Here is a 14269-nt window from a genome sequence, read left to right as displayed (position 1 = left end):
CCTTTCTATCAATTTTGAGCAATCGCTATCAACAATTAGTATAACAAATGTAAATTTTAAGTGGAAAAATCACTTGACAACTGTCAAATTAGCTGTCAGCAGTTTTTCCGGAAAAAAAAATCGAAAAAATTTCACACTCCTCACAGCAACATAAAGAATAGTGTTACCCTTTCTAGCTTGAAAGTTATTGTTCTTATTAATTATTGTTCTTATTGTTTTAATTAAAATAAAATGTTTATTTAACTCAGGAAATAATCTTACCAAATATCTCTCGTGCATCTAATTTTTCCTGTGGAAAAATTGGAATACTCGTTACAGTCGTTACTAAGTAGTTTGTTTTAACAAATAACATGAACGAGAGTGGTTTTAAAAATCATCCGAGTCGAAGACTCTTTGGAAAAAATCCTTCGACCTGCGGTCTCAGGATTTTATCGTCGAATTATTTAGTCTCAATCATTTTCCAAGCAAAATTTTGCAAAAAATCACCTATGCACAGTTTACCCGATAAAACTTGAACGTCTCGGGATATAACCTATGAGTATTTACCGCGTTTACTCGGTTCTAAGTGGGTGTCAACCTAATGATCCCATCCACTGGTAATAGTCCACCTTGTATACTTTTGTGTAATATGTATAGGTATATGCTTTTTATATAAACTTACCGTTATTAATCCACTCTATGTACAGGGTGACCAACTAAGAATGCGAGGTACTGTATCTCAAAAACTCAAAATGGTACATGCTTGAAACCAAAATTTTATGAAGTAATATGACCATAAGGAATACATCTAAAATATTTTCGTGATTCCAACGTTGCCGCATTTACATGAAATCAGTGGTAACAAGGGATTTTTGTTCGACAACCCTACAATATACAGTGGGTTTTTTTTAACGCGCAACATAGGATTTTACATGTTAAATTTTTAAGCCCATGTTAGACCATGTTATTTTGGAACTACAAGTATAAAACTTGACGGGTGGCTGTTTCGTACCCTGAAGCTTAAGTAAGTTCACCAATTCGGCCTAAAAAGTGTTAAAAAGCTTGCAAAAAATCATCTTTTTTCGAAAAGGTTTTATCGTTTCATACTCCCTGTATGCATTGTTGTTCTTTGTTGTTTTTGATACTGGCACGGCAGGTAGCAGGTAAAATTTGGCGTAGAAAGTAAAACAGGGTGATCATTAACTTTATATCAAGAAAGTTAAGAACAAAAGAAGTATTTTTATAAATGAATTGTTCAAAGTGACCTCCGTTTGAAGCCAAACAGTATTCCAAACAATCATAAAATGCCTTTTTGACGTTCAAAAGATGTCGGGTCGTGATGCAGTCAAAATATGTCACTTTACCTGCTACCTGCCCTGCCAGTATAAAAACAACAAGGAACAACAATACATACAGGGAGTATGGAACGATAAAATCTTTTCGAAAAAAAATGATGTTTTTCCAGTTTTTAATCACTTTTTAGACCAAATTGGTAGACTTACTTAAGCTTCAGGGTACTAAAGACACACCCGTCAAGTTATAGACTTGCAGTTCCAAAATAAAATGGTCTAACATGGGCTTAAAAATTTAACACGTAAAATCCTATGTTGCGTGTTAAAAAAAACGCACTGTATATATATATAGAGCAAAACGGTTTACATGTTCCTATCTTACTTTTTTAAGATCTATTATTTGATGGTATTTCCAAATTAAAAAAGAAAACAAAAAAATACTCAACATTTGAAATTTTTTTAAAATTTTGAAAATAGCATTGTAAGATAGATCTCAAAAATGTGAGATAGGAACAAATGTAAACTGTAAACCGTTTTGCTCCACCTTCCAAATAGTGAAAATTCCAGTCTTTAAGTCAATATCTCGAAAACGACAACATTTAGAGAATAACTACTGATTAGAACAAAAATTGTCTGGATTAAACAACAAAATCGAAAAAGAGCATCAGTTACTAGGGTGGTCGAACAAAAATCCGTTGTTGCCACTGATTTCATGTAGATGCGGCAACGATGGAATCACGAAAATATTTTAGATGTATTCCTTATGGTCATATTACTTTATAACATTTCTATTTCAAGCATGTACCATTTTTAGTTTCCTAGATACAGTACCTCGCATTCTTACTTGGCCACCCTGTACATAAGTACATAGTATTCTGGTATTTTGACGTTATTTACCGAGAATTGGATATTTTACTACCGAAGAGTAAAAATTCATAATTTTTGCACACAACAAAGTATGTAAAACCCAATTAGGAATCTCCCAAAAAAACATGTTTATTATAACCGCACTGGACATAAGCAAAATTGCTAAAACGTTGTCCGCCTATCATTGTAATCCTCTGTAATTATTTGCCGATAAAATTAAAACCGTTGAACAAATATATTTAAATTTATTCATGTAAAAAGCGACTTTTTTGACCTTGAAGACTCCGGTTTGACTTAGCAACTATTTAGAAATAAAATGATACTCCCGATACCGATTTATTTATAAACTCGTCATAAAACCAGTGTATTAACAATACAGATAAACATATTCAACGGTCGTTTCACTCGGATTGTTGTTACCGTTGTTTTTTTCGCATTGTTTTCAACCGCACCGACACCTGAACGATATTTGAACTTGTTTACACGTTTAAAGTCGATCAGACTGTATTATGTTAAATTGTAATCTTGCAGAGTGCATTTCATGACTAATTATCAAGCTAATTATAGTAGCAAATTGAATGCTATCAAAGTAATGATGCTGTATTTTTTGCTTGTGGCTCTTTCATTTTAAAATTTTTCACTCAAATTCAAATTCAGATTCAATACAATTCAATATACTTTAAAAAAAGTAAACAAGTAGGTTAGTTAGTATCTATGTAATCAGTTGAAAATTTGATGCATGTAAGGTCGAAATTGGCTCGAAACTTCCTACAATTTTAATAAGATTTGCCTTTATATTTAAAAGTTGATTTTAGGCGGTTTTGGACCTTACCGACATGAACTTCTGTTTTCTAAAATTAGAAGACAAATGCGTCTTTTACTTAACATTCTTGAGGTTAAATTTAAGTTTTTTAGTTACAAAATCCGTTGTATGTAAGACCGATTTGAGCTATACTTATCTTAAATTTTTTTTTTTTTAAATACAAATATACATAATTTCAAATACACTGATAACTTGAAAATAACTACAAATAAAAGTTAATTTTACAGGAACTTTAAAAAATTGTTTGATTTAAAATAATAAAAAAGTTGTATGGTTGGTCAAGTTTGAAGCCCTCTAGCGACTAAACTATTAAACCAATCAACTAATGTGGCATATTGGTGTAAAGCCTATTTGAATGGCTATCCATCAATCTATAAAAATCCATATCATGTCAGTCAAATAAAGCAGTTTCTCAGGTTCAAACAAAATAGTGCATGAAAATTTGACAGAAAACTTTGGTCAAGTTTACCCTCCAAACAATCAACCAATAAACATACCGGTGGAAAGGCCATTTTACTGGCGATTTTAGGGCCTACAAACTAATTCACCTTATAACTGTCAGAATAATTACATTTACAACAATTATAACATTACAGTTGCAAGTATTTTGAAATTGCAACAGTGGAAAATGCTAATTTTAGACTCTAGTCCAGTTTGTCTTTAATATTAAAAAATCAGTTACTAACAATTTGTATGATTTAAACGAAACTCTGACATTACGAAAATTTATAAAATAATTTTTTGTTACATTTCTGCTATATTTAAAACTTGACAAAACTTAACAGAAAAAAACGAAACTGAGTACACACTAGTCACTTTATAACAGCGTGATAGAAACAGTCAATTTACGATATTTTGGATAAGGATTTAGATTAGTTTTCAATGTCATGTTACATTATCACAATTAAATAAATAAATTTTTGCAGGCGGTAACGTTGAATTTAGTTAAAACCCATTCAAAAGACTGTTACCTACTCGGATGGAAAACCACTACATACCGCAAGCCTTGAATTTTAAATTATTTGGAATAAATAGCGAATGGAATAATGGGATATGGTATAGTATTGCGGTGTACGCGTAACCACCCATTATGGGCGATTTCTTTATTTATTGTGAATAGGATCTAGTATCTACGCCCCAATTAGACGTATTCTAACAATGGGACAAAGTCGTAAATGTTGTTTGGAAAACAGAAAATTATGGTATTTCTACAAACTTACGCAAACGTATGTTGGGTCACCCTGGATTTATCTGTATAAATTGTTTATATTAAATTTCATTGAAAGGGTTTTTGTTGGATTTATTCTTTTTAGTAAATAGTTAATTGTACAGCAAGGGTGGATAAAACAAATTAAAGCAAAATGCTCAAACATATGAGTACGAGAACGACATAAACAAATTTCACAGAGTATCTATACAGGGTGATCTAAAATGATGCATCAAAATTTAACGAGGTGATTTTACAACAAAAATGACACTTACCCGGTTCTAAATGGGTATAAACTTAGTCCACCTTGTGCAGAAAGTCATTCTGAACATTTTTCGTATCCTGTAAAATTTTTGTAACTCTAACCGTTTTAGAGATATTCGACTGGAGATTCGACTTTTTTACTTCTTTGTGGAAATTGCAACATTTGGAAATTATCAAAATGTTCGTCTTAAACTTAAGAGAGTGTAAACCTAGTCCACCAGGTGCAGAAGCTCATTCTGAACATTTTGGGACGTTGCAAGGTTTTCGTAACTCTATCCGTTTCTCAGATACTCGATTTTGCATCATTTTTATTTTTGCTATTATTGGAGTTTGAGTTATGGCGTAAAAAGCTCAAATGTTATGAGGTACTATATCACGTGCTAATCGCAGCACGATTCAATATACAGTGTGTTCAAAAAAGAGAAAACAATAGGGCCAGCGGTGACCACATTTACCCGGTTCTAAGTGAATAATAGTAAAACTTGTTCACTAGATACAAAATGTCATTAGTATGATTTTTGATTATATTTAAAAAAATTTCTAGTTTTTTGCATACAAATTTTGAGGATTTCGTATTTCTGTCATCTTTGGGGTTTCAGGGACTGTAAAAAGCTCATAATGTTCGTCTTGAATACCTCTTTTACCTCGTGTTAACCGCAACAAGATTGAACATATGTGGTGTTCAAAAAACAAATAAAAATAGTTAAATTTGAAACCAACACTTTGCCAGTTTTGACCGCGTTTATTTTTGATATTCTTGTATATAAAATAATTGTTTTCTAGATATCTAAGATTTTACTGGTTTTTTTTTTAGAAATTGCATCAAAATTTTGAAACTCCGCTATTTTTGGGTTTCAAGGTCTGTAAAAGTGTCTCAAAATGTTCGTTTCAAACTGCTCTTTGACATGGTACTAACCGCAACACGATTACATATATACAGGGTGTTCTAAAAATAAAAAAAAAGTATATTTTAAACTAACGCTTTACCAGTTCTGGCTGCCTATTTTATTATTTATTTCAAAATGGGGGGCAATTTTAGGGTTAGAATTTGATGATGCAAACAAACTATTCTATTAGGTATTGTAATTTAGGAAATTAGCAAACGTTTTCTGAAAAAAATGAGTGTAATGCTAACAAATCTCATCTAACAAAATAAGTAAAAATCTAATTGAAATTGTGAGTGTATGATTTATTTTCAAATAATAATTTGGGGGAGATTGTTTGTACATATTACGTAAAAAAACCTTCTTAACATATCACATCTTATAACTGTTTGGGTTCCAAATTTGAGGTAAATATCTCAAACACTGCAGGTATTTGCAGAACCTGTTTTTTGCAAATTTTTGAGACCACCTGTATAAAATAAAACGTCAAGAAGAAAACAATTCTTTCTAATTCCCTACTTTCTGGTAGCACTTCCATTGATTTCAACTAATCCAATATTCTGTTGGTATTTCATAGGAGCATTCGTGTCAAACGCATTCTCGCACCTTTGCAGTTTGTGCAGTGAATAATTAAACTACTTATAATAAAAATATTCTTCAGAAGACGCTACTTTTATCGGGGGTACTGTCTCAGTACTACGTAATGAATTGCAGACGACCTACCGCAATACGCTACGTAATTCAAAGGATTATTCACGTCTATTCAATGAATCCCACCGCTATCGTTGAATTATGCCGCATTGTTCATTTCCTTCGTAATAAGTGGCAACTAATCAACATGTAAGTCTTATTGTTACCAACACTAGTGGTACTGCAAGACAATAGGAAAACAACAGAGACTATTTTTAAACTTACTCTCTTCCTGATTGATGTAGGTATAAATAAGCTGCTAAATTTCTGGGTTGGATGATTAAAATAATAAAATAGGCACTTAGTCACAGTACTAAAACTAATCAACAAGTTGCACAATCACGAAGACACAGTTTAAAAACTACACGTGGAACGCGTTTAGTCATGTAAACAAGTATTCACGTGCGACCACCGATTTCTACTAAACCATCTCTGCGTCGGAAAACCTGTCTCGCATCAAACCGTTCCATGGTTGATCAATTTCCACGTGGAAATGACCGAATAAGGCCGTTTTCATTGTCACATACTTTTTTTCTCTATTGAATGGACTTTATTTTGAATGAAAACGACGAGCGCAAGTCGTACTAAAGCTGGGCTGAGCCGGCCAGAGTCAACCCGCGAGTTGTTCGTTTAGCTTAGATGCGATTATTGTTGTACCGGCGTGGTTGCCACATTTCCTAGAACGTCTATCCACTGTACGAAAATAATTCAATCTGATCGGTACTACTTCTACTTGACGTGTGGTTAAAGAACTGAGCGTAATAAAGACTAATTTGTCAGGGAAAATTACGCCACTGGTACGGGTACTTCAGCGGACAAAAACGTTGAAGAGGACAATCGTGGGATGGATGAATGCAGATTGGATAGGAAAGCCTGATAATTCGTTAATGGCTTGTAAAAGTCTAGGCCGTCGAGTACTTGCAGTACCACTCAATTGTGCACTGACATATCAGGAAAACGTACTTATAGATTGCGTGTTAATCCACTCTTTATTGCTTTGTTTGTTTCGCTTCTTTTAGCCTGAAGAAAACATATCGATATCAATAAATTGTCTTCATGCATAATAGAGTTGAAGCAAACACGTAAAACATGTTACAAGTTTTCGCCATTTCAATCTTGAGTAAATCTTTTTCAGTATGAGTTAATAAGGGCAAGCCAACAAATTTGATCACAACCAGTTTTGATATTGTTTCTTACTTCTTTCATCTAAATTTCAAATTTATTATTGGTTTTCAGTTGCTTTGTGTATTCCAAGTTGGAGTTAAAGCTTATACGGGGTTATTCACGTTATTCGACACGGAAAATTGTGACTAAAGTATTTACTTTCAACAAAGTTTGATTCTGGGATGGATGGAGACGGCCTATTAAAGGAGAGGTATCTTTTAAAAATATTTTCAAGATATATCGGTTGTCCCAAATGCAGAAAAAGTATCAAAGTTGTATTGTTTCAAATGAAATATCTAGTATTTTACTGGATTTTCAGAATCTACGTTAAAAATAAAACGTTATTACATTGACGTTTGATACGTCTGAACTTAACAGTTTCTCAGATATTCGTTATTTTGTAAAAATTTAAAACAAATTTTAAGGTTTAATCACGCAACCTCTGGTTTTTATTAATCAAAATTGCCTTGAGAACTGCTAAATGATCAAGTTTTAGGATCCATGGGTTAGAAATTGTCTAGCTCATACAGAATGTCTCAAAATTTTTACCCAATAATTGCAACCTTTAAACTTTAATAACTTGTCAAAATCAAATTCTCATATTTGTTTTCAGTGGTTATCATTTTTTTAATACCTACATATTTTTAATTAGTACCTATTTTGCTATTTTAGGTTATTACAAAAAGTATAATTTAACCTCTTATGTTTAAAGTAATATTGGAAAACACTTATTTTTAAAATGTTGTTTTCATTTCTTGTTCCATTTTCCTTATTTGATAATGCTTACTATTTGGAGTTTCCTTAACCTAAAAGTAAAATTTCCCTGTAACTCTATTTACTTACTGGCTTTAAGGTTTTGAGGTAGTTCTAAAAACTGCATTTCTAGTTAATCAAGTGTAGTTGAAAAAAAATGTCATATTTGCAAAAATTGTTCAATTTTTTTATTTTGCTCCATAAGGGTTCCAATGCACAGCAAAAGGCTTATTTATACCAAATGACCTTAAACTAGGTGAAATAAGTACAAAAAAAGCACTTTAAAATTTTTCGAATGGGGGAGTATTAGCGGTCTTTTTTTACTACTTTTTGAAATTTATTATCTCGGTAACATGAAGAGCTAGAGAGACCAGTTTTGGCTCATTTCGTAGTATTTTTTATCCTCTTTCTAATGGCGTTTTAGTGAAATCTATACGAGTTTGAATAAAAATGTTACAATCAATCAAAAATTGAAAAAATGCTATTTTTGCAAAAAGTGCAATTTTACCAATTTTTTATTTTGCTCCAGGAGGGTTCCAATGCACAGCAAAGGGCATATTTATACCAAATGACCTTAAATTAGGTGAAATAAGTACAAAAAAAGCACTTTAAAATTTTTAATTTTTCAAAAAAACTGAAAGTAAGGTAACTAGACCAGTTTTGGCTCATTTTGTAGTATTTTTTTATCATTTTTTGGAGTAAAATGGTCAAAAACTTTCAGTAGTGTCATACCAATAATGTATGATGATTTATGAATTATTATTACCATCATTAAAACCTTAAATTGAATTACGTAAGACAACTAATCGTAAAACTAGGTATGTGATAATGAAAAAAACTGGTGTATGATTATTGTAACATTCTACTTCACATATAATACATTATACTATATTATATATGATTAGATAATAATAAAATTCTCGTAATTTGAGTGAGATTGTCGTGATATTTGAATTATTGTACTATAAGACCCGTCTTATAAAAGAATAAATTTTGTAACCAAGCAACAATAAAGTAAACTGTTATAGACAGTACCCAATAAAAAATCATATTATAATTATGTATTAATTATTTAAGTCTAAAATTAACATTTTAGCAGTTAATAGTGTATTGAATTACCCTAATAGCTAGCATCTAATGGTACTTTTGATGATAAAAACAATGTTAATACCTAATAAATTCGATGGAACCTACAATTAAATGTGCACTTGAAACTAAGCAAAACAACTTACATTTTCAGATATTTGTCAGACAGACAATGAATTTACAGCAAAAGTATATGCGGAAAATCAAACATTCCACAGATAATAGTTTTGAATGTGACGTTTGCTTCATTATTTGTCACATTCAAAACATGTACATTACAATTAAGTAAACATGTAACATTTTTAGTTCCCTAGATACAGCCGTAGTCCAGTCTTAATTGTTCACCCAGTACAATTTTAACTTTACGAATTGTCTTATTCATTTGTCAGTTCATTAAAATTGTTGTATACCTACAGAAGAAAATTAAGACACACGTAAATACTAAATAAATAAATAAAACACTAAGAAATCTGATGTTTATCTGAATAATTTACCAACAAATTTTCAGAATAACTCTCATTATGCATGCTTACTGTTATTGGAATTATTCCACTTTATTAAATTACCAAAGCAACCACATTTTCTCTAAATTATCGCGTCATTATGCTGAATGGTTGAAATTTCAATGCGAATGTCATTTATTAAATTGCTTCACATTAGAGAATATGCAGGTCATTAACTTTGATTTGTTTTTTTTTTTAGTTTATTCCAGTTCTAGTAGGATTTTGTGTTAGTTTTTCGTAGTAATTGTATGATACATGGTGTTTTATTTGACACAAAATAAGATATGAAGAGCCAGGGAGAATAACATTGTGGTTTCCAAGAAAAGAACAAATTGTATTGTAAAATCCTATTATGGAAACTTTACTAAAAAAAATCAAATTGACATTTTTGGAGTCTTTAGAATTCAAAATTTTAAATAACTGCAATTTCGTCATTTTTCAGGTTTCAGCAACCGTAAAAAGTTCAAATGGTTCGTCTTGAACTGCGCTTTCACTTTGTGCTAACCACAATACGATTAAACATATACGAGATGTTCAAAAAACAGAAATAAAGAGTTGAATTTGAGACTAACGCTCAAAATTTTTAAATAATTTGTTTGTCCGCCATTTTTGGAATTTTAGGGAGTGTAAAAAGCTCAATTGGTTTGTCTTGAATTGCTCTTTCACCTAGAGCTAAGCGCAATACGATTTAACATATTCTGGGTGTTCAAAAAAATAAAAAGGAACAGTTAAATTTGAAACCAACGCGTGTGTCTGCGTTTACCGGGCCTAAGTGGATGTATTGATGTAAACCGGGTCCAATGAGTGCATTGGTAGTAAAGTCTACAGTCATCTGAAGAAATAGAGCCCTTTTCTAGATTTATTTTTCTTAACCTTTGGCGATCACAAGTCCAGTGGCGGCTCACTAGACATCACAGCCAATGTATTGAGAGATACGCCACTGACATTTTTTCATTTTTGATATTTTTTCGATTAACCGACTAGAAATTAAAATTTTTGTGTAACATGAGAATCGTTAAACACAAACCATCAATTATTTTCTTACGCAATTAATCATCAATATATTAAAAAGGACTTATTACACATTAACAAACCGCAATCGTCTGTTCAAATAAAACCGGGATGCCGTTTTGAATAATTTATGAATATAACTGCTAATTATTCGCTATTTTTTAGGCACTTGGCAACGTCGAGAATGCTGCGAGGCCTACATCACATTCTACAGGCTTAGAAAAATTTGCGACGTTTCATCGGTACCGCCTGAGGTACTGTCAGCGAGTCACAGCGGCAAGTGAAAATGTTTCTATAAATAGTAGATACATTTAAGTGGTACCGGCGGCGTTGCCGCTGTTCGCAATCCGTCCCTTGGCGCCTTGTCTTGCTTGAACGGTTCCTGCACGTCCGTTTTACGTCTTTGCCTCTATTCTATGCATAAATTAGAATAAATTGCCGGTCAGAAACGGCAGGATGCGCCCATTAGCCTGGAGTTTAGTTACCGAGAAGCTGTCACACGTTTTTTTCCAAGAAAATTGCCCAACAGGTAAGTTAATAATTGGTTGTGCATGTCTTCGGTGAGAAGACGTGTCAAATCAACCAAGTCTAGTGTTTTATTGTAGTAATTAGTTTTCAATTAACTTCAGCCTTATTAATTTTAGGAATGGAAGTTCCTGAAAGGCTTAAATTTGAAGAAACATGTCATATTTCTTAGAAATTTTGTTGGTGCACATCTAAAATATTTTTACTTTTGAAGTACCACCATATGTACCCGAAGTTGCTACTAACTTCACTATTTCAAATGGAACACCCTGTAAATTATTATATTTTTAGATTCTCTTGCAATTTCAAGCAAGTTTCATGTATTATAACCTACCTATATCTATATTCAACTTAGAAAAAGTTGGACATTTTCACATTTTGGAGTGCCAAGATCATATTGCAAAATTTCCTTTTTTTACTCTTATACATTTTTGACACCTGTCAAAATTCAAAATGTTACCGGGTGATAGATCTCTAAAAATTAGGATAGGAACATGAAAGTCGTTTTGCTCTATCTCATTCTGGTTAGGAGGCATGACACTCCAACATGTAAAAATGTCACTTTTCAAACGTCATTTTCTTGATTGATTGAAATGGTTCAAAAAATCTAAAATTATAATAATATACAGGATGTTCCATTTAAAATAGTGAAGTTGGTACCAACTTCCTTGTGGAAGGTGAAATAAGAGTGGAACAAAATTAGCTTATGGCAGTATATTTCAACCCTTTTGAAAATAAATCTATTATGTTTTATTTTTAATTAATTTTCAGATTCTATGCAAAATTCTAATCACATTTCACGTTTACTCACTCAATTTTACTACAGTTTGACAATTTAAAAAGGTATTTTAGAAACGAAATAATTGATATTGATGCTAACCTATATGATTAAGAATCTATAGAATAATACTGCTGAAAAACGTCGCACATAAGTAGGAATAATATATTTTTCCAAATCCCAAAAACATATCTTAGTTTTATTAGTCTATGTATATGTATAACTTGGGACGACCTCTATCTAGTATAATAATTATTAAACGAATCTCAAGTATACAGATCGCTTGCTTGTGGCGGATAGTTGTATGGACGATAGTTAATAGATGGCGCACAAATACCAATAGAGATTTTAAACCTTTTGAGATAAATTTAGTGTTGTTTGCACTGTTTGCAGGCATTAATTTAATTTGCTAAATACAAAAATAAGAATATAATTTACAAAATTTAAAAAAATTGTTAAAAATATTTTTTATACAAATTTATAATAGGTAGTAAAATAAAAATTAACAATTATTGTTATTCCACTTTTTATTACAGTTTACCTGAAATGTAACGTGACTGAACTGAATTTCTGCAATATAATAAACTAGTCAAAATAGTACAAAAACTCGTTTTATTTGACACATTATGCTAATTTTTACCAGAAAATCACCGTCATTTTGGTATCGTGATCACACACATCAATTTCAATTATTTTCGTCCCTTTTTCAAAAAAATGTTTTTGATTTTTGATGTTATTTAAGTACCACTAAAGTGGGGAGAACTGACATTAGCTTTGACTGAACTATTTCCTCAAATTTATTGTTTGTAGGCAAATTAACTGTTTGCACAGTAATTTTAAGGTTATTTATGAAAACAATCTACTACGTCCCTTAATTTTGAAGTCAGTTTATTACCTAACCAGTAAATTTCAGGGCCGTATTCCTGAATAAGATCGCAGAACTAGTGACTGAAATTGTCTTTCATTGCATTTTGTTTGTGTTTTTTTTTAACTTCCTTGAAATTTAATAGCTTTTTTTATACAAACACTTTTAAAGATCAATTTACCATCTGCACCGCAAATTTCAAAGTCATAACCGTTAGATTTTGGATGTACTGGCTGAAAATATGTTTTGTCCCAATTTAGTTTTTCTGTATTTTCTATGACTTTTAGTACAATCTGACTGAAGTTTTGGTTACTTGTTGGAACTTTTAGGTTAATTTACTACTTACAGAGCAAATTTCAGGGCTGTAACTCCCAGATTTAATTCTCTATATTTTCTATAAAATCACCAAACAAACAAAGTTTTCCTAAAAACTAATCCTTGAAAAATAAGAGGGAGTAATGCTGATGATGGATACCATAATAAAATGTCTCGATCCATTATAGAAAATTGATAAGAGGAATTCTGAGAATTAACATATCAAAGTCAATGAGAAAAGCATCTTTCACATTTTTTCAGATATTTAATAAAAATCAGCATAAACTAGCATACCTATGTTTGGTATAATTCTCAAGTCCTGAAAGGCTTGCTAATGTAACATTCAATCTTCACTAGGCTGAAAGTGAGAAAAACCTTCAGGGTGGCGCTTTGGATAGACAACAATTGTTCAACCATATACGTATAAGAATGTAAATAAAAAAAATTGTATTTTCAAACAATTTTAAAAAATAGTAATGGTAACAAGGTGTTCTATTTAAAAATCGAGTAAATTACAACAAAACAAGTAAATCACTAGGTAATTCTCTCATTCTCTCTCAAAATAAAAAATGTTGCTTTCCAGATTTTCTTCGTCCATTCCGTTTTTATCCACTTTAAAGTCCACTAAGGGAGGTTGAAGAGAAAAAAAGGGGAGAACCGAGAAGAAAATCCCTCAAGTAACTAATAAAGCTGCGCCGGGCAATAAGAAAAGGGGTGGGCGACGCATGCAAACGTGGGCGGGGGACGGGGGTGAGTAGCTTTGATCTCGCCATATCTTTTACGAATGCAAATTTCATTTTGCCCTGCCGTACCCCATCAAAAATATGAACTAAACGATAACCGTATTCATTATTCATACCCGGGGCACTAACCGCCGCCACGGCGTTCCGCCCCCGGCAAGACTAGGGCGACGGTGGAGTTTTAACGCGCCGGGTCCTCTACAAATCCCATACTTTTTATTGGCGGCCGCTCAACTCTTCATAATCCCCCAATCATATTCCATTATGATATCGCTATATCATGCCATCTATTTTTTTTTAGAGTCACAAATTCAAATAGGTATTCTGGTTATTTAGTAGATTTGTGACAGCATGTTAAATAATAAAAGTTGATGTCAACTGATAATTAAACACAATTTTAAACAAGCACTAGAGTGATTTTTTTCCTGAAAAATTATGTGCACACCAGAAAAAAACCCATTTCAGAATTTAAAAATTTCAGAAACGTACTTATAACACTTAACTAGTATATTACGTGATTAGT

The 14269-nt window shown here is 31.9% G+C and overlaps 1 protein-coding gene and 1 long non-coding RNA gene across 2 annotated transcripts in view; one reads left to right on the top strand and one right to left on the bottom strand.

Moving 5' to 3' along the window:
- for (cGMP-dependent protein kinase for) overlaps window positions 1-6636 on the bottom strand; it is a 113902-nt gene extending 107266 nt beyond the window's left edge. The window contains exon 1 of the mRNA XM_081995807.1: window positions 6232-6636. The gene's annotated coding sequence lies outside the window, so the exon portion shown is untranslated. The remainder of the gene's footprint in view (window positions 1-6231) is intronic.
- A 462-nt stretch (window positions 6637-7098) lies between these two features.
- LOC145730433 (uncharacterized) lies at window positions 7099-12401 on the top strand. The gene is made up of 3 exons (XR_014178618.1): window positions 7099-7381; window positions 10689-11052; window positions 11168-12401. It is a non-coding gene; the product is annotated as an uncharacterized LOC145730433 (long non-coding RNA).
- The last annotated feature ends 1868 nt before the right edge of the window (window positions 12402-14269 follow it).

The sequence above is a fragment of the Ips typographus genome, linkage group LG1 (assembly GCF_016097725.1).
Source record: "Ips typographus isolate SLU linkage group LG1, UJ_Ityp_2.0, whole genome shotgun sequence".
NCBI lineage: Eukaryota > Metazoa > Arthropoda > Insecta > Coleoptera > Curculionidae > Ips > Ips typographus.
This window is presented reverse-complemented; position numbering and strand designations above follow the sequence as displayed.